The sequence below is a fragment of the Cupressus sempervirens genome, chromosome 2, assembly GCF_028749045.1.
Source record: "Cupressus sempervirens isolate cs-2001-9-10 chromosome 2, ASM2874904v1, whole genome shotgun sequence".
Lineage (NCBI taxonomy): Eukaryota > Viridiplantae > Streptophyta > Pinopsida > Cupressales > Cupressaceae > Cupressus > Cupressus sempervirens.
The window spans coordinates 149499907-149520976 of NC_143119.1; the positions used below are offsets into that span (position 1 = coordinate 149499907).

Genomic DNA, 21070 nt, shown 5'->3' on the forward strand with positions numbered 1-21070 from the left:
ATTAGGATGTATACAGTTGGAGTCGAGAAAATATTTCGTATACAAACATTAGCATATGGCTTCATAAAAACCTCAAATTGGTCGAAGAGTCTAGCAAAATGGAAATGGCAAGGAATAGAGCCACATAAACCATCAGATGGTCAAGCTTTTAGGGGTTCCAACTTGTTTGTAAGGGAAGAAAACGGTAGTCTATAATCCGGGGAATTGCTCATTTCACCAACACACGATGGGAAGGAGCAGTTATGCCAAATCTTGGAACAATAAACATAGGAAGAAGACCAGCTTACGGAGAGAGCTTCTGCTCAGGCAGCTTGCTAAGGGGGTAGCTACAGCAACAGCCTTGTTCATCACTTAGGACTCTTGCGTTCAAACACCAGGCAAGTAATGCAATGTCAATATTCAGTGCAAAGTGTGGTCTCAATGCATTCATTTCTTCCTTCAACAAATCATCGTCTAATTTGTCTCTACCGATTCTTTCCTAGTAAATGCTTTCTTCCTTATCCAGCAAGTAAAGTATGGGAGGATAAGCATGCTTCCAATGTTTTCAAGTAGTAGTTCTTCTCTTAATTCTGATTAGAATGGGAGGCACATTAGAATGCCAACAAAATAATCGATAAAACTCTTTCATCCTAAGTCTCTACAGATGAAGCTGTAGCTATAGATTAGATACCAATCTGTACTAGTAAGAAAGGAAAATCTGTTATCATATTATAAAGACCAAATACTTGTTCATGATTGTCATCGTTCTTGTGTTAGGGAAAATCAAAACTACATACTGACAAGATAACTGTAACTATAGCAGAAAAAAGTTCAAGAGTGGGTTTGGCAACCATGAAACTATAGTAGTTATGAACTGGCTGATTATTAACCATAGAACTTTATTTTAAAGGCTCTTTTTTTCAAAAGACAAGAAGAGAAAACAAACAATGCACCTACCCCATCAGGAGAATAGTTCATTGTGTGGTAATCTTAGGGAGCAAGAAAAGTTATAATAGCAAAGAAACTGGTAGCACCTGAATAGGTGAGACTGTTAAGTGAGGTGTGTAACTGTCTGCTTCAGAACTTGTACAAAATAATAACCATGAATATTACTAAGCTCCACTTGATAACTTGACTCAAATAATCCAGAAACAGCAAACAGTCAAAATGACAGTGAACGATTTGGCAGAATGGCATTCAAATCTGAACCCTGTAAGACATCCTCCTTGAGCTGTGAAATGCAAGATTAGAGATCAGCACGTATCAATAGTGCAGACTAACTCAAGAATCTTATGATATCCATCTTCTTTCCCTATAGACCACTAGAGGACGGTCATGTCACACAGTATAGCCAATTCGGAATACATTAACTTGTAGGAGGTCAGAGAACCATAAGAGACCATGATAAGAGATTCCCTTTTAATCACCTTGAGGAGAGCATATCCTAACCTAGGGTCAAGCAGGAAGGTGGGATGTTGACTCCATATATTAAGAAATCCTTGGCCAAGGTAAGCCTAATGGATGTCAGAATAGAGTCACTACATACATTCACAACAGGTGTTGTACTAAACTGGCTATAGGCTACAGGGTGTGACCGAATTGCGATGTAAGTGTGACTACACCAGATTCCAGATTACTTGATCATCCACCATCTCTTGCAGAGTTCCGGTTCTGCTTTGGATCTCGAAGCAGCCTAGAGGGATTGAACATGATCCATGGTTGAGTAGTTGAACACCCCCATGACGCTTCTTTCCCCAGTTTGTGACTCAGGCCAGAGAATTGGTACCTTGTTCATGTTGTACCCACTCTATCAACTTAACCTCTATACTGTAAATTATCTAAAAATCATTATTGGTGGAGACAGACTAAACTGAACTTTAGATTAAATATAATAATCTGAGCAATGTATAACTCTGTTTCTAATTTATTTTTCTTCCTATATGTATCACTTGTTCTGATAACAATAACTCCTTCTAGATGTGTGCAGATTTCCTTTTGAACTGTACTGAAGTAATGTAGCAGACTGAACTTGTGACTTTAATATATATATATATATATATATATATGCAGCAGACTGTATTTATAACTGAGATTATATTTCCATTTTTATTAATATGAATCTTCAGTCATCAACACGGCATTTATATATATAAGGACACGGCCATGTAAGCGGATGAACCTGCATGGCTCATGCCATGTAGAGTCATGACTCTACACGATTGTGTCCCAAGCCACAACATTTCAAAGCTTATATAGCCAACAGCATTCTTGATCAGCATAAGGCTATTAACTCAACCGATACTTATTAATGATTTGATCTGAATGTTGCCAATTGATAATATATGTATATACAAGTTGACGATATATATATGACTTTTCATATTTAGATTTTCATCAACATGTATATTAACATATATTATATGTACTTATCGGATTTACTTCAATTCATTATGAGGCTAACATTCTCAACACTCCCTCTTTAGCAATGAGGGAATTGAAGCGGATGTGATACAAGATTAAACACCACCATAAGTGTGGTCTATTAAGTTATGGTCTCTGGCAAGATCTGGCCCAAAGAACCATTACAAATTGATTTTCATGGTGTCCGGCAAAATCCAGCCCAAAGAACCATGATGGTTATCAAGGTGTCCGCCAAAATCCGGCCTGAAGAACCATGATAACACTTTGCTCCAACACATTTTCGTGTTAGGAAATAGATCAACTATTGATAATGTTGTCACCCTACAATAGTGACCTCACACATGATAGATCATCATCTTTCATAACACAATTTTGCAAACAATCTAATTTTCAATTATTCATGTATATATTAAATTACAAATGTACTTACAAATTTGTCATACCAAGTTTACCTTTGAAGTACTCTATTTTCAACCTTGCAAGAGGCTTGGTGAAAATATCAGCATTTTGTTGATTAGTGCTGATATAAATCAGCTTGATAACATTTATGTCAACCATGTCTCTTATGTAATGGTATGGAGTCTCAATGTGCTTTGAGCTATTGTGGAAAACAAGATTAGCAAAAAGTTTGATGCAGCTTTGGTTATCACAATGAATTACTGTGGGATATAGTTGCTTTCCAAAGAGTCCAAATTAATAGCTTTCTCAGCCATACTGCTTTGCAAGCTCCCATGGAGGTTGCCATACATTCAGCTTCAGTGGAACTCAAGGCAACTGTTGGTTGTTTTCTACTGAACCAAGATATCATTGCTGATCCAAGACTGAAGCAACACCTTGTAGTACTCTCGTGATTTATGAAACAACCAGCCCAATCAAAATCAATATATCCTTCAAGTTTAATCTCAACATTTTTGTACTTCAAACCAAGACCAATAGTACCACGTAGATATCTCAAGATAGGTTTAGCAGCCATCAAATGAATCCTCTTTGGTTCACACGTGAAATGACTTAAAACATTGGTGTCATAGTAGATATCAGGTCTAGTGTTTACTAGATACATAAGTGATCGAATGATCTGTTTGTAAAGAGTGCGATCAATAGATGTTGAATTCACAGCTTCTTCTTTTAGCTTGTGTAGATTTGTTTCCATCAGAGTTGCTAGAGGTTTGCAAGCCATCATACCAAATCTAGTTAATATGTCCAGGGTGTACTTCTCTTGATTTAGGAGAATATGGTCTTTCTTTTGACATACTTCTAGATCCAAAAAGTAGTGTAGAAGACCTAGATCCTTCATTCAAACTCAGCTATAAGATCTTGTTTGCATCTTTCAATTAAAATGATCTTCACCTGTTATTAATAACTCATCAACATATAAAACAAGTATTAACATGTCATCATTAGATATTTTGAAATATATGTTAGGATCAGCTTCATTTTTTGAGTATCCTAGTTTGGAGAGGTAGTTATCTATCCTTTTATACCAAGCTCGTGGTGCTTGTTTGAGGCCATAAAGAGCTTTCTTTAATTTACATACATATAGATTCTTATCTTTTATAAAAAAACCTTCAGGTTGTTCGATACATACTTCTTCATTAATGACAACAATTAAAAATGCAGTCTTAACATCCATTTGATGTATCTTCCATCCTTTAGATGCTACAATTGCAATAATTGTCCTTAATGAAGTGTATCGAGCAACTAGAGCAAATGTTTCCTCATAATCAATACCTACTTTTTGACAGAAACCTCAAGAAACAAATCTTGCTTTAAGTTTTTCAATACTACCATCTGAAGCATACTTGATTTTGTATAACCACTTTGATGAAACAACTGATTTGTCTTTTGGCCTAGGTACAATATCCCAAACATCGTTTTGTAATATGGATTGATACTCTTCGACCATAGCATCTTTCCATGCTTGACAAGATAGGGCTTCTTCAACAGTTGATGGTTCAAATTTTGTAAGCTCAGTTACTAGTGCAGTGTAACAAGATTTATTTCTCGTTTTCTTGCTCTCCTTGGAGATTTCATCTTGTTCAACATTATTTTCTTCAATCATTTTCCTTTCCCATAATGGCCTTTTCTTAATATTAGAGTTGTCTCTATTTTTTGTATTTGGCAATAGTTCATTCTCTTCTGATATGTTCTCCCTTTGATTTTCAGTTTGCATAGTTTCATCTAATTCTATGATGGGCCCATCTTCTATACTTGAGGATAGTTTTAAAGCAATGTTTTCTTCAAATTTGACATCTCTGCTGATTTCAACTGATCTTTGCCCAAGTACATAGACTATACCCTTTGGAGTTCTCATATACCCAACAAATATTCCTTTCTTCCCAGATGATTCTAACTTGGTTCTCTTCTCTTTAGGTATGTGAATGTAAACAATGCAACCAAATATTCTAAGATGACTTAGGTCAAGTTTAATTTCTGTAAAGACTTCTTTAGGAGTTAAGTTTTCTAGGATTGAGTGTGGGCATCTATTTTGAATATATGCAGCATTGTTAGTAGCCTCCGCCTAGAATGAGAAGTGTAAATTTTGATCATGAAGCATGGCTTTTGCTGCTTTAACAATGGTTCTATTTTTTCTTTCTGTCACCCCATTCTATTGAGGATTATAAGGTACAGTATACTCCCTCTTAATCCCAATAGAGGTGCAAAAATCTTTGAAATGTTCAGAGATATATTCAGCCCCATTGTCTGATCTTAGAGTTTTTATTTCTTTTGATGTTTGATTTTCCACAATTGCTTTGAAATCTTTATATTTCAATACAAACCTCATTTGATTCTTTGACCTTTAGAAAGTAGATCCAGGTTTTCCTAGAAAAATCATCAATATAAGATTATGTAGTATGAGAATCCTCCTAGAGAAAGTGTTGGCATTGGTCCACATTAATCAGTGTGGACTAGTTCCAGAACTGATTTAGACTTGTGTTCGCTTGGAGGAAAAGGTCTTTTTACATTCTTTCGTAGAACACATTCTTTAAAAATGCCTATATGGTTTGAATTCAAGTTAGGTGTTCTAGTGGTAATTTTTTCTATATTTGGTAGCGTACTGAATCCAATATGTCCGAGCCTTCTATGCCAAATTTCATTAGGATTTATTACTTTGTGACTTAAGACTTGCTTTTGAATGTTACATAGTTTATATATGGTTCCATCTCTAGTCCCTATGGTGATAGCATTCTTGAGGTTACTGTTTTTAGGCCAATACAAAACTTTGTCTTCATTAAAGGTGACTTGATACCCTTCATCAGCAAGTCCAGAGATGGATACTAGATTCCTTTTTATGCTAGGTATGAAAAGAACATCTTTCAATTTTAGAGTAACCGCAGTTCTTAGTTGTATAGAACAGGTCCCAATTCCTTTTACTGGATAGGTGGAGTTATCTCCAATGGTGACTCCTTTAGTGAGAATTTTCAAAAGTTTCAAACTTATCTTTGAATCCCATTATGTGACAAGATGCACCACTATCAATAATCTACACATTTTCGTTGGATTTCATCTCACTTGATAAAGCTGAGTAGAATAATAGATTTTGTTCCTTTTTTGTTTCTGCTAAGGAGGCTAGAATTTTTTCCCTTTCTCAACAAATTCTAAAGGTATGTTCGAATTTCTCACACTTGTAACATTGAACTTTGGAGAAGTCATTTCTTTTGTAATTATTGTTTCCTTTTCATTTATCATTTTTCTTTCCTTTGAATTTTCTCTTCTATCCTTTGTTATTAGAGACTGAGAAGAGCGCTTGATTTTCTCCCTCTTAATTTGAAATGATCCCTCTAGAAATTAGTCTTCATTCTTCAAAGGTGCAATCATTTTTAAGTTGATCAAAAGCTGGTATTGACGGTTTGCTAACAACTTGGATGAATTCTTCCAAAGTAGGATGAGATTGACTCTCCTTTATTCATTTTTATATTCATAAGTTGATTTTTTAATGTAAGCAATCTACTTGCCTTGTTGATCTCAAATGTATCCTTAATCCAGACTTCTCACTGCTCGGTTGATACCGTCTCCTTTCCTACTCGCTTTCATTACCCCGAGAGCAATGGTGAGCTTTTTACTTACCACCTTAGGAGACTTCTAACGCCTACTAGTTTTAGTGAGTCGCTTGCTGCCTCTGACATGTTTGATTCACTTGCCTCTGCCATTTGGGATTTCGCTCTCCTTTCTCTTCCTCACCGTTCCCCTCCCTCTCTCAGAACTAAGCGTCAGAATACTTGTCCTATGAATAAATGGTTTGATACTGATTGCAAAGTTTTCCATTGTTCTGTTCGCATCGCCTTTGAGACTCAGTCTCCTGCCTTCACCCATTGCACCTTTCCAACCTCCGTTTTCTTTGCCACAAGAAACGTTCTTTTGCCTCTTTTCAGTGTAGAACACTTTGCTCCATGCTTATACAGATTCCCCAGATCTTTTAGCCTACCGTTTTCCCTCGGTGCTCCCCCTCATCCTCCACTCTCAACTACCACTCTCTGACCTCCCATATCATTACGATTTACAACATTCCTGGGTAGCCACCTCTTCGCTCCACTCCACTTCCATATTGCCATTTTATTCACCTACTCTAGTATTATTAAGGCCATCAAATCTTTGAGATGCAACAGAGCAGCAAATGAAGAGGGTTTCCAAGCAGAACTTTTCGAACTTGGTGCTTTGGTTCTTGGATCTTACCTTCCTACACTCTTTAATAGAGTGGTTTGGACTGGTCTAGACATGAGGTTTACCCTATTCACAAGTCTAGGACTGCTTCAGATCTAGGTAACTATAGAACTATTATGATCAAACATACTTTTTCCAAACTTTATGCCACTGCTCTAAACACCATGTTATCTAGTGAGCTTGATAGAAGAAGTTGTAGAGCTAAAGGGTAGGCTGGTTTTCGGGCAAACTATCAGACTATGGATCATGTATTTATGCTACGAGCTATCATTGAGGAGGCTAGGCACCGCTCTCAAAAGGTCTATTGTTGTTTTGTGGACTTCCATAAGGCTTTCAATTTTGTTCCTAGGTTGGCCTTATTTCAAAGACTTCGTGAGATTAGGATCTCAGATATGTTGCAAATTGCTATTATGAGGCTTTATGAGAGGGTAACCAATAGGCTCAAGACTCCAAAGGGCTTTTATGTTCCAATTCAAAGCACGATTGGGGTGAAGCAGGGTTGTCATCTTTCTCCTACACTGTTTGGTTTGAATATTGATGAGTTGGAGGATTTCCTTGTGAACTCCTCTAAACCAAGAGATGAGTGCTATTGGTATCAGGGTTTGATCTCCATTCTCCTTTTTGTTGATGATGTGGTTCTCTTGGCCTCTTCTCCCGACAGCTTGCAAAGACTCCTTGATGGTTTGGCTTCTTTTTGTGATCAGCGGCAGCTTGTGGTCAATTTGTCTAAAATTAGGGTTATAGTCTTTAACTGTTTAAAGACCTCTCATCTTCATTTCTTCTTTCAAGGTTAGGAGGTTGAGATTACTTCCTCTTACATGTATCTCGGTGTGAAGTCCTCAAGGTAGCGCTTTAGCTTGAGACCAGCTATTCAGTCCAGAGTTAGTAAGGGCATGGGTTCCCTGGCTTTGCTGGAAAGACAGTGCTTCAGGCATCATTTCCAGGATATTTTGTCCAAGTTGTCCCCTTTGGACTCCTTGGTTCGTTCGACAGTTCTCTATGGCTCGGTGGTTTGGGGGCCTTCTCTTATTGCTTCTGATTGGGCTTCTATAGAGCGGGTTTAGACGTTGATGTTACGGCGTATCATAAGATGTCACAAACTCACCCCTCACAGCATTGTCTTAGCTGAGTTTGGAGCTCATCCTCTCAAACTTGCCGCCTTCTTTGACTTGATTTGGTTTCTTCATCAGCTTCGTGGTTTTATGGAGTCGGGTGTTGTCCGGCACAGATACTCTCATCTAGCATATTGTTCTTCTGTTGAGATTATGAGATCTGACACCTCTACTAGGTCTCGTTGTTGGTACGCCCAGGCCACCTCTTTGTTGGGTTCGATTGGTATTGAGATAGATCGTCTTCCTCCTTACCAATTTTCACTTGATGCTCCTGCTCATCTTCTCCCCTCATGTCAAGAGTTGAACGAACATGTTAGACAAGATATTTACAGACAGTACATTACCACTACCTGGAGTAATCCCCCGGGAGGTCTACGACCTAGGATGGCCTTCTATGCTGAGCATTTTCTTGAGATTTAGGATGGTATTATTGTTCGCCCTGCTTATCTCTATTGGCGCTGAAATCATGCCTTACGGTTTTCTTTAGGCTCATTCAAAGTTGGTTCTCACCGCCTTAGGGCTCTGACTGATCAGCATATGGTTCGGGTTAATCGGATATGTCAGTTGTGTACTTTGGCAGAGGTTGAGACTAAGATCCACTTCATTTTTCAACGTCCTCTTTACTATGAGATCAAAGGGAGAATTTACTGCCTTCTCAAAGACTGTTCTTCTCTTTGGATGTTCTTCAGCTATATTGATCAGCGGTGTCTTGCACTTTATCTTCAGGAGGCCACCCATCTTCGACAGAATATCCTACAGTCTTTTATACCTCAAGGGCGTACTTCAAACCAGCTCATTACTGCCTTTTTCTCTCCCTTGTCTCCTCCATAGGGTTTGAAAAGGCTTTCCAGTACTTCTCATTCCAGATCGATTAAACACTGCACCAGTCTCTCCAGGCAATGACAGTCCTACAGTAGTTCTACACGGCATTCTAAGACTATGGATCGTTCATGGGTTTACCACTCTACTACTAATTTCTTTGTGACAAGGAAGGACCTTTAGTCCTTACCTTGTCTTCTTTCTTGTTTTGTTTCTTGCTTTTGTTTCTTCTCAATCACCGTTTGGTGCTTTTGCTTTGGCTGGCTCTTCTATTTGTATGCTCAGTCCCATTAACCTTGTTGGTTTTTCATGGACATTAATATTATTATCTTATCTTATCTTATCTTGAGGTTTGATATGGAAGGAAGAATATTGATCTTTTACTGAATCAACAATGATCTTCTTGGCTTTGTTATATCGCCTTTTCCAAGTGGCCTTTTCTGCCTCATCTTCAAGTATTGAAATGTCTGATTCAATGAATGATTCCAATTCCAATTCTTCAAGGATTGTTTTGATTCGAATTTTCCATAAGAAGTTTGTTGCTCCTTCAAGTCTATCCTCAACTCTAACATTGTTTGTCATGATGTCACTTTTATTTTAAGAAATTAGTTTAGCAATCTCTCTACCAATTTGGCTTTGATACTATGTAAATTATCTAAAGATCGTTATTGGTGGAGACAGACTAAACTAAACTTTAGATTAATATAATAATTGAGCAATGTATAACTCTGTTTCTAATTTATTTTTCTTCCTATATGTATCACTTGTTATGATAACAATAACTCCCTGATGTGTGCAGATTTCCTTTTGAACTGTACTGAAGTAATATAGCAGACTGAACTTGTGACATGTGTATATATATACAGCAGATTGCATTTATAACTGAGATTATATTTCCATTTTTATTGATATGAATTTTCAGTCATCAACACGGCATTTATATATATAAGGACACAGCCATGACCCTACATGGCTCATGCCACATAGAGTCATGATTCTACATGGTTATGTCCCAAGCCACAACGTTTCAAACTTTATATAGCCGACAACATTCTTGATCGGCATAAGGCTACTAACTCAACCAATACTTATTAATGATTTGATCTGAATGTTGGCATTTGATAATATAAGTATATACAAGTTGATGATATATATAAAATCTGACTTCATATTTAGATTTTCATCATGTATAGTAACATATATTACATACTTATTGGATTTGCTTCAATTCACTATGAGGATAACATTCTCAACATATACACATCATTTTACATAATATTGCAAGGATAAGAAGTATGTAATTAGGAAAATTGCTTTCTGTTCTTGCAAAGTAGTTCTTGTAACTCCTTTCATTAAACAGAAGTAAATGGAAAATGCTAGCCTAGCTACAATTATTTGCTTTTTGTTCTTACAATCTTCCAGAGAGTCTTCGGAGGCTTATGGATGGTTTCGCTTCCTTTTGTGACCTTCAACGACTTACCATGAACCTGGGCAAGACTTGGGTTATGGTCTTCAACTATTTAAAGACCTCGCATCTACACTTTTACTTTCAGGATCAGGAGATTGAGATTACCTCTTCCTACATGTACCTCAGGGTCAAGTTCTATGGACCTCGCTTCAGTTTGAGACCCACCATTCAGCCTAGAGTTAGTAAGGAGATGGGCTCCCTTGCTATGCTTGAGGGGCAGTGCTTCAAGCATCACTTCTAGGATACTTTGTCTAAGTTGTCCCTCCTGAACTCCTTGGTCAAACCAACAATTCTTTATGGTTTTGTGGTTTGGGGGCCTTCTCTTCTTGACTCTGATTGGACCTTCATTGAGCGCATCCAGACTCTGCAACTCTGGCGCTTTATCAAATGTCATCTCCTCCCTCACAACATTATTCTAATAGATCAAGTGTCATTTTGACCTAGTTTGGTTTCTCCACTGTCTTTGTGGCTTTGTGGATTCCACAAATGATTGGCACAGATACTCTTACTTGGCTTATTGTTCCTCTGTTGCAGTTGCGGACTTTGACCCCACCTCTAGAGCTCATTGTTGGTATGCGCAGGCTACTTGCTAAGCTCGATCGGGATCGATATTGACCACCTCCCTTCCTTCTAGCTCTTGGTTGATGCTCCCGCTCGCCTCCTCCCTTCACAACAGGAGTTGAACAAGCATGTCAAACTTGACATCTACAAACAGTACATCACCACGACTTGGAGTAACCCAGCTGAGGGGTTACATCTGAGCACTTCTTGGATATTTAAGACAATATTATTGTATGCCCTAGCTACTTGTCTCAATGTTGGTGCCATGCTTTACGTATCTACCTCGGGTCCTCTAGAGTTGGCTACCACCGGCTTCGAATCCAAACTGGTCTCCACATAGATAGAGAGGACCAAGCCTGTCGTTTGTATACCCTGGTTGTAGTTGAAACTGAAACCCATTTCATTTTCTTGCTTGCTCTTTCCCAGTCCCTGTTTAGTTTTCTTGTAGCTAGTTGTTTCTTTGGTTGTACGATCTTAGTCTCATAGACCCTTTGGGTGTTCTTGTACCCTGTTGTTTCTTTGGTTGTACACTCTCAGTCCCATAGACCCCTTGGGGTCTCTTGTTGGACACTGATAAATTTATCTTTTCTTTCTACAAGCTTCTACCTAAACTCTTACTAGACAACAAAATATTGTAATTTTCCATTGGTCCACTCATTATTGCACCTCATTTTCTTGATAGGCTTATTCTATTTTCACGTTGGTCCATGGAAAGCAATGTAATTTTTCTATTGGCCTACATGGTGGTGCCAAATTGTAATTGGGCAGGCATTTAATATTTGTAGCTATGGTTATGGAAACCCTAATTAGGGCTTTATGTGGATTAATCTTGGCCCTTGATATCAAATTGATCTTGTCCATTCATTGTAATTGATCCCTTATATAAAGGCTTGCTCACATCGTTTGTAAGGGAGTTATGTTGAAGAGTTGTCAAAATACTACCAAAATTATTCTCTATTGATTGTTGGTCTTTATGGTGGATATATATGATCATTTTGGAATATTGCACAGTTCTTTGCATCTCTCACTTAGATTAGGACTTCATTCCATGTTGATTTGTACTTGTCGATGGTAAGTGTTAATGTTATTGTAACTGAGGTTGGATTCCTTCAAGCCAACATAAATAACATGAAGGTTGTGATGATATACTAATTATATTAATAATATAATTGTGATAGAACAATTAAATTGTTGATATAATTATTATATTGCTATATTATAATATTATATAATAATTATATTTATTGAGAAAATATGATTACTATATGATATTAAAATTAATTATTGAGGGCCCAACTTGGAAGAGTGGTGTTCCTTGATGAACGGGCATCTTTGATTGGTATAAAGGAAGAATGCATCTTCCCCTCTAAGAAATGAAATGATATATAGACTACTTGGTTTATTAAGAAGCAGTGCTTAGGATAGGCAATCGTGGACTGTCTATGGTTGGGAGGGGAAATCATTGCTCGTGGTTAAACGAGCATTAAAATCAATATGGTATCAGAGCAAAGCCTACAAGGAATTTGTCAATAAAGAATCTATAAAATACCAAATTGAATGAAATAGAATTAAGTGTTTATATTATCTGCATTCGAACAAGGATTTGATGTGATCTTCAAAGAAAATTCCAAATAATGCAAAGACTTGAATCAGAAGGAGACGATATTCTACTCCAATAAAAGATATAGGCAACATCAAAATAATTATTACATTGGTGAACTTTTGCATCCTCACAAGAGTTGGGAAGGAACCCTAAACAGAGTTACAAAGGCAAGACTAAGTAGAAAGTCAAGGGGCATAAAAATATTTTAAGTGTTTGTAGCCTGGATGGATGTATGTCTCATATTCGCATCTTCACGAACTTAATAAATAATGTTTGGAGACCTTTGCAAAGTTGCAAAAAGCATTAAAATTAAAACAAAATCAATCTCACTGTTTTGTGTAAGGCAATTGCTTGAGGCTTTATGTGCTTGAATTGACACAAAATGAATGGATAGGGCTAAAGAAAAACAAAAACTCACTCAGAAGCAAGAGGTGAGGAATCAATCATGGTGGAAGCTCTAATTCTATGTGGCACAATGGAGAGGCACTCTAACCAGATGATGGTCATTGCAACACCCATCGACAATTCAGACAAAATTGTGTTTGCCTCACACAATAAATCCATCCTACCATGGCTGCTGACCAAGGACATAACATATGGTGTCCCAACGCAACATTTACATGCAGGACGTGGTGATCTCATCTAATGGGTATTTTCTTTCTTGGGATTGTGTGATGGTGATTTGCGGCTATAGGCTCTTAAGACAGGCCTCGACGCTTTGTGGCACATTCCAAAGATCTTCTCGATGTGGCATTCTCCATTGACAATAATTGGATTAAATCAGCCTCACCAAATCACACCATCAAGCTCTGGAACACATTGGCCGAGTGCATCAAACCGATGTTGATGGACATTCTAAGTGGATCAGTTGTGTACATTTTATTCCCTTCGCATCTAGGCCACTATTGTGTCTGAATCATGGTATCACAGTCACAAGATGAAGAACACACTCATAGGTCATGGAGGATATGTGAACATTGTCTTTGTCTCACCTAATGGGTCACTCTATGCTAGTGGTGGGAAGGATGGGGTTACAATGCTTTGCAACCTTGCCGAGGGCAAGAGGATCAGTTCACTTAATGTCGGGGGCATCATCTAGCTTTCCCTGATACGCAACAATATGTCAAGATATGTGATCTTGAGAGAAAGAGTGATGTTGTTGATCTTTGTCCCAATTCATCCCCACAATGAAATCCCAAATTCCTTATCGCACAAATTTGAGTTGGAGTACAAATGAAAGTACATTGTTCATTGATTACACAATCGTAAAAGTCAAGGTTTGGGGAATTAGGCATATTTGAATTCAAACTAGTAGTTGCATTCTATCACAAAGCTTTCTCTAATGTGCAACAAGGATGTAAAATGAAGGACATTGGATTTTTAGCATGGTTACCAGGAGACCCGTCTCCCCCCTAAAAGTGGCGTCTCGGAGACTTTTCGCGTCTCCGGAGACCTCAAAAAAGGTTGGAGACTTCATGACGAAGTCTCCTGAAGTCTCCCCGTCTCCTAATCCAAAAAGTGAAGTCTCCCGGAAGTCTCCTGATAAAATATAAATGTAAAATATAATATTAAATAATTTTATATATTTTAGCCCTCATTTAAATGTTTTTAATGCAAAAATCTAAGGTACTATATGAATTCCATAACAATTGCTTGGTGATGTACGTCACCTACAGGAACATGATACAAGTCTAAGACAACATATTGGAAGCTGTACAGGATTGCAGTAAAGATCCCAAATCATATAAATTTATGCGGTTGAGGAATTAGGGTGCAAAAACTGTTGTTAGTGCATTAGAAGATAGTATTACGTATGTTACAGAAATTTGATATGCAAATGCTTGATAATAGTATTATTCCTCATGAAAACCAAGCATCTATTTGCTGATAAAGACTCAGCGATAACAGTGATAGACTAGAGGTTTTATGTATGTTAACATGAATGTATTTGGTCCCATATTTCTGTTTTTTCAAGAGGATATCATGTTTCGGTTTGATGTATAAGTCGTATTTGTTATTCGTACCTGTTTATCTGCTGTTGGCAATATCCTAGTACCAATATAGGAATCTTTGTTAGTTGAATCTGTGTAACTGGAAAAAAAAACACTATTACAAAATGATTTACTCCCTTTTAAACTAAGCAATCCTAACTCTTAGTTAGAAAGTAGAAATCCTAAGTGTGTCTCTATGCATGCATCGATGTTGAATAATTCAATAATTTTCACAAATTTTTTGTAGCAATGGCAATTTGTCAGGTTTTAAAATCTATTTCAGTAATGTACTTCTGTATCTGACCGCTTATTATTATTATAATCTTTGACAGTTTGACTCTATGAATCTATTTTAATTTTTAATGTGACAACACTAGTATTATTAATTTATTATTTACTTTAGTCTTTTAGTCTTACAGTATTACTATTTTGAAATTTTGAAATTTTGTATTTACTTTTAGTATTAGACTCTTTAAGTTTAAACTATTAAAATTTAAAAAAAAAAAAAAAAAATTGTCGTCTCCAAGTACCCCCGTCTCCTATTTGAAAAATTGCCGTACCGGTACCAGTACCAGTACCAGAGACCTCAAAGTCTCCCCGTCTCCCGGTGACCTTGATTTTTAGTGCTTCTAAAGATTTTGGGGAAATATTATTGAAGTCATTTTGATTCTTTCTGGCAATTGAAGATTAGAGGAGTGGTCAAAATCATGTGTTGAATATGTAAGACTATGATTGAGCCTTTGTTGTAGCAGTATTTTCATTAGTTGTTTGCCGAAGGACCCAATCTACAATTCCTTAGATTATTCTTGTTAATAATCATTGCTAAAGATAAGTTGGCATTATTGATCACAGTACTACCTCCCCTTATGCCAAGTCAAAGATTATTAAATATTCGGAGGTGTTGCGACATGATGAGGGGAAAAGACTACTTGTAGATGGTCAAGAAAAGCATCTCAACTTGCAGTGAACGAAGAGGTCCAAGGAAGTCATATTTGTCTCTAGAATTTATAAGTCAAATTGATGTTTCCTTGACCTTGAATAGCCATGTAACCCTTGATGCTCTCAGGAATAATTGATGCTGGTGAACTATATTTCAGTAGAGAAATTCTATAGGTAGAAAGTTGCACATAATTCCATTGTTGTCTTATGATGAAACCTTGAGGAATCCTTGGGGAATTCTTTGAGCTATCTATGGGTCTCTCTTTGATGAATGAAGTTCGCAGTATGAGAAGCAGCTTCATATTTATTTGATGCCCTCCAATATATTCATCTCACAACAGAGTATGAAGTTGTGGCAAAACAATTGACGCATTGGTGGTTGAAGAGGAGAGCTTGGTTGTTGTGGCAATGATGGTCTCTACATTAGTTGATGAATCTCACCACTTGACTAGCCTAGAGAATGTTAAGGCTGACTTGAGAGAACTATAGAAAGTCAAGGAAGCATTGGCAAAGTTTGTGGAGAAGAATAAATGGGTGGATGTATCGAAAAATTTGACCCTACAGTGGTTGTTGCACTGGTTGTGATGTTGGTTGACGTGGCATGTGAAGATGAGATTGTTGATTTGCTTGAATTTGAGGATGCGAAGGAATGTGTTGAGACCATTGTGATGGTTGTTGCATTACACTTTGGGGTTGCATATGTGTTGTCAATGACACCTGAGCTTGCTACTCACATACATATGTAATTGTTGTTGTTGGTTGAATCTACATAGATTTACCCTGATGCCTAGGTTGAATGAGTCCTTGTTGACCAGCCTACATTTATGTCAAAAGGTTGATATTAGATTCAGAGGGAAACTAAGACTCCATCAAAAGCAACCTTGGATGGGGAGGTCAAAAGGTTTATATTTGTTTCAGAGACAACCGCGTCATCATGAAGATCTTCTTGATGTGTTCTTCTACATGAGGGAGAAGTCTGAGGTGCAATCCCTTGTTAATGAGTTCTTCTCTAGAAAGGAGAAGTTCGAGGTGCAATCCCTTGTTAATGAGTTCTTCTCTAAAAAAGAAGAAGTTTGAAGTACAATCCTTTGTTAATGAGTTCCTCTCTATAAGGGAGAAGTTCGAGGTGTAATCCATTGTTAATGAGTTCTTCTCCATGAGGAAGATGTTCCAAGTGCAATCCCTTGTTAATGAGTTCTTCTCTGTAAGGGAGAAGTTTGAGGTGCAATCCCTTGTTAATGCATTCTTCTCTATGAGGGAGAAATTTGAGGTGAAAGCCCTTGTTGCACTCTCTAGGAGTAGCTACGAGAGAATCCATGACATAACATTCTTCTCTATGAGAAAGAAGTTTGAGATGAAAGCACTTGTTCCACCCTTTGGAGTAGCTATCGCGAACCCACCCTTTGCAAGTAGCCATGGTGGAGGTCATGTGAGAGACTCCATGACTCGGCACTTGTGTCAATTCACTCTCTTGGAGTGGCTATGGTGAATGTCATGATGAGATAGCAACAACATGTTGAGTGATTCCATAATGAGCAATTGTGCACTTGTTATTTCCACCCTCTAGGAGTAGCTATGGTGAAAGTCGTTTGAAAGACTCCATGACTCAACACTTTATTAATTCACCCTCTGGGAGTAGACATGGTTAAGTACTAGAAGTTAGCGAGAAGGATTCCTCCCTAGCTAAGAGCGAGAGTTAATGTTATTGTAGCTATGGTTGGATTCCTTCTAGTCAACATAAATAACATGAAGGTTGTGATCATATAATTAATGTGACATTAATAATTATATAAATTAATACACAAATAACTATAAAAGAATTAAAATAATATAACTATAACATTTAATTATATTATAATATTATATTAATAATTAATTATTGGGGACCCAACTTCAAAGAGTGGCATCCCTTGATGAAGAAGCACCTTTGATTGGTATAAAGGAAGAATGCATCTTCCTCTCTAAGAGATGAAATGATATATAGACTATTTGCTTTATTCAAAAGAAGTGGTGCTCGAGGGAGACAACCAAGGATTATCTATGGTTTGGAGGGCAAATCATTGTTTGTGGTTAAACAAGCACTAAAATCAAAAGTAAGACTGTAGGGTTAGTTTGGGCCTAAAATGCAAGTGTTTGACTTCCATTGGAAATGTTCATTTAGATTGCACCTTCATAAGGTATCTGGATGAATATTGACAATGTGCAAGTCATTCTCTATCTATTGATGTGAGTTTTAGTCTACTACAACATGCAGAATCAAATACTTGACGTTTCGAAGAAAAACACCGGACACTTAATCCTCTCTTGATATAAGGTCATCTCTCGTGCTAAGCTTGCAAAGTAAGATCATGAAATGACATCAAGGTTCCTTCTTAATCATGGAATTCGCTCAATTTTATGATATTTATCGCAAAGGGACTTATCGTTATTCGTCCAATGGATATCAACTCTAGCACTTAAAGAGATTTGGCTCTATAATGTGCAATGAAAATATAGTTCAACTTTTCCACTTCAACCCAACTTAAACTTTTAACCTCTATTTCTACTTCTACTTCTATGAGTGCAAAGAATCATGGATGAACTTGGACCCTACTACATGTGATCTCGCTAGTGACTCCACCCACCTAGTGCAAGCTTCTAAGGAACACTCAAATGGTTTTCAAATCAATATCCCCTCCCCAACCCCATCAAATAGATGCAAACTAAAGATTGAATAACAATTGAAGTTGAGTTTTTTCAATCATTGGCTTACCGCTCAAGGTGCTCTGACCATCAGCAAGAGGCAAGAAGCCCAGATTTATCGAGTCATTCAAGTGAACACCTACAATGACTTACATCCAACTAAACTACTTCTAAACAACATGAAATAAAATCCTATGCTAAGTGAGGAAATATGGATCACCATGCAATAATGCAAACTTGATCACAACAATTCACTGTGCAAGGCACGACAATGAGAAGTAGAGCAAATTTGAATTATAGTAGCAACAATTCTCCAGCAAGCCCCCCTTTTACAAATGAGGAGCTGTCCTTCAATAGGGAGCTCACATACAACGAATGGTCGAGATTGATTTGAAATCAAGGGCAAAGATTAAACCACATAAGCCCTATTTAGGTTTCATAACCACCTACTACAAGCATTATATGCTCGCCCAATTACAATTAAACAGCACCTTGTGGGCCAATGAAAAAATTCAATTCCATAACTTAACAAGGATGAATGACATGTGGACTAATAAGAAGGAAGCCCATTGTAGACAACACCATCTCATCACTTTGGAAATGTGTTCTTTATCCTGCAAGACAGTCAACCACTTGTAAATAATTATAAATTTTTAAATAATAATTGGCATAAGACTTGGAGAATTTTCACAAACTTTCCAATTTAAATTTGAATAAATAAAAGGAAAAATTTAATGGGGAGTGCAAATTTTATTGGAAAGTATTTAATTATTACCATTTATGATTTATTTTCCATTTATTAAAATCGATGCCATTTGGATAATTTATAAGTTAGCATATTCGCCCTCCCCAAGCCAAAATCAGTAGTCGGGTCCAGTTCGAAACTGACTAAACTCTTCCTGTCATCTGAGAAATTTGCTGAAAATTCCATCTGCAGGACCATGGTCGATTTTCCAACAAATTTGGAATGACATTCATTTTTCCATGCACACCTGGAATGACTTGTCAGCCACTTTGGTGCGAATGTGAACTTTGTTGACTTTTCCAACATTATTTTTAACTAGCATTTAAGTACCACATGTATAGTATATAGTATATAAAACCCTCTCTCCTCATCCCTTCCCCTACCGCCATCCCCTTTCCATCCCCAAATTAGGGGCCCTTTGTCCACCCGTCCCCCAGGGCGGTGTAACTATGGTATTGTACAAAATGGTTTGTTGAAAAGATGTTAGAAACTTTTCAGAAACCCTCAGTCCATCGCCGTAAGAAAATACTTTTTGCAGTCACTGCAGAAACAGATTTTGCTATCAAATTTCTTACCTCCAAAAATTCAAAACAGCAACATGTTCTATTGAAATAACAACAAAACAATATAACATTCATTCCAAAAGTGTGTAGATTTAAGGAATGGAACAACTGCTCTGTACTTTCACAGATATAGCTAGATTTGGAACCACTGCTTTGTACTTTTTACAGGTATGGCTAGATTTGTCAAAGCAGTGCCACAGTTTCTACTTCCACTGCAAAAAAGAAAAGGTGTGTTCTGGTTCAGAGTGTTGTGCAATTAAAATGTTCTGATCACACATTTTTAGATGAAACAGTGAGTACAGATTCAAGCTTGCAGAACTCAGCTTGGAAAGAATTTAGATTGAAGAAACCATAAAGAAAACAAAAAAAACCACTGCAATCAATATCTAAAGGTAAATTTACATCTGATGTGATCATCTCAAAGCACATTGTTTTATAAAAATGTGACAAGAGTGGAGGGATTTCTGGTGTCGTTGAAAATATTTCCCCATATTCCATGAAAAGCTACACAACTTTGTGGTGTTGGTGTGAATTGAGAAAACGTTGCAGAAGTTGCTTAAGATGATTATGCTGGGAATTATCCTTCTCCACGATCATTTCCAAATGAAAGTCCAAAAATTCACATCATCGACGATGCAACAGAGCTAATTAAGCTCATCAGATGTTGTAGTTGTGTATGTCCTGGTAGATATGCATGCTAAGTGTGGAAGTAAACACAAGCCACATAGACTGTATAAAAGAACATCGTGCAAATGTGATCCCATTGGAAAGCTATGATAGCACGAGATGTACATAATTGGAAGGATGCTTTCAAACTCTTTGTACTGATGAAGCAATCTCAAGACCTTGAAATCTTTGCTTGTATTTTATTGGTATGCATCTATGAAATTGGATTCAATTTTCCTGTGTAGTTTGCTTTAATTTGAGGAAGCAATTTTTGCACTTGTTCCACAAGAAAGCATGTATGCTTCTGGTTTGGTGGAAACCCTTTCACTGATCACTGTATGGCCTCTATTTTGTAGAAGTCTTTTCTAGAGAGTGTTTGATATATGACGTGATAGAAAGGCCTGAATAGACTACTCAAGGCACATATGAGATGGATGATAAATTCTGAGCATACACTTTTCTCTCTGATGTACATTATTTACATATATTATTTGTTCTTAATAAACTGCACACATTTCTTTGAGGCGTTTTCTCAAACATAATTTTTAACACTTCCACATTTTGCATTCATGTCACGACGACTGCAATTTCCCTACCCTGTTCAAGAGTTGTTATTCTGGCACAGGCAGAAAGTATGCTGGCAAAGGTTGTAGAATTTTAACAAAGCCATTTTAAAAGGTGTATCACAAGCAAAGACCTAATTAGATGTAATTTCACCACTATTAAGTGTTGTTGACTGCCTATAGGAAGTTGGGTATCAGTTCATGTACAAAGGTGCACGATATAGTAGTCAAGGCTGCCAATACTGGCATCAATTATCTAATCCTTAAAATACTTCAAGACAGCTCAAATAAGGGTGTTT

General features: G+C 37.1%; 2 protein-coding genes and 1 pseudogene across 2 annotated transcripts in view; 1 reads left to right on the forward strand and 2 right to left on the reverse strand.

The window, feature by feature from the left end:
- LOC149571485 (uncharacterized) overlaps positions 1-21070 on the reverse strand; it is an 87720-nt gene that overhangs the window by 57894 nt on the left and 8756 nt on the right. The gene's annotated exons all lie outside the window — the stretch shown is intronic.
- The window catches only part of LOC149571486 (ribosomal protein L6 family protein), a 41711-nt gene that overhangs the window by 11870 nt on the left and 8771 nt on the right, over positions 1-21070 (reverse strand). The gene's annotated exons all lie outside the window — the stretch shown is intronic.
- On the forward strand, positions 13068-13923 carry LOC149571487 (small ribosomal subunit protein RACK1 pseudogene; annotated as a pseudogene).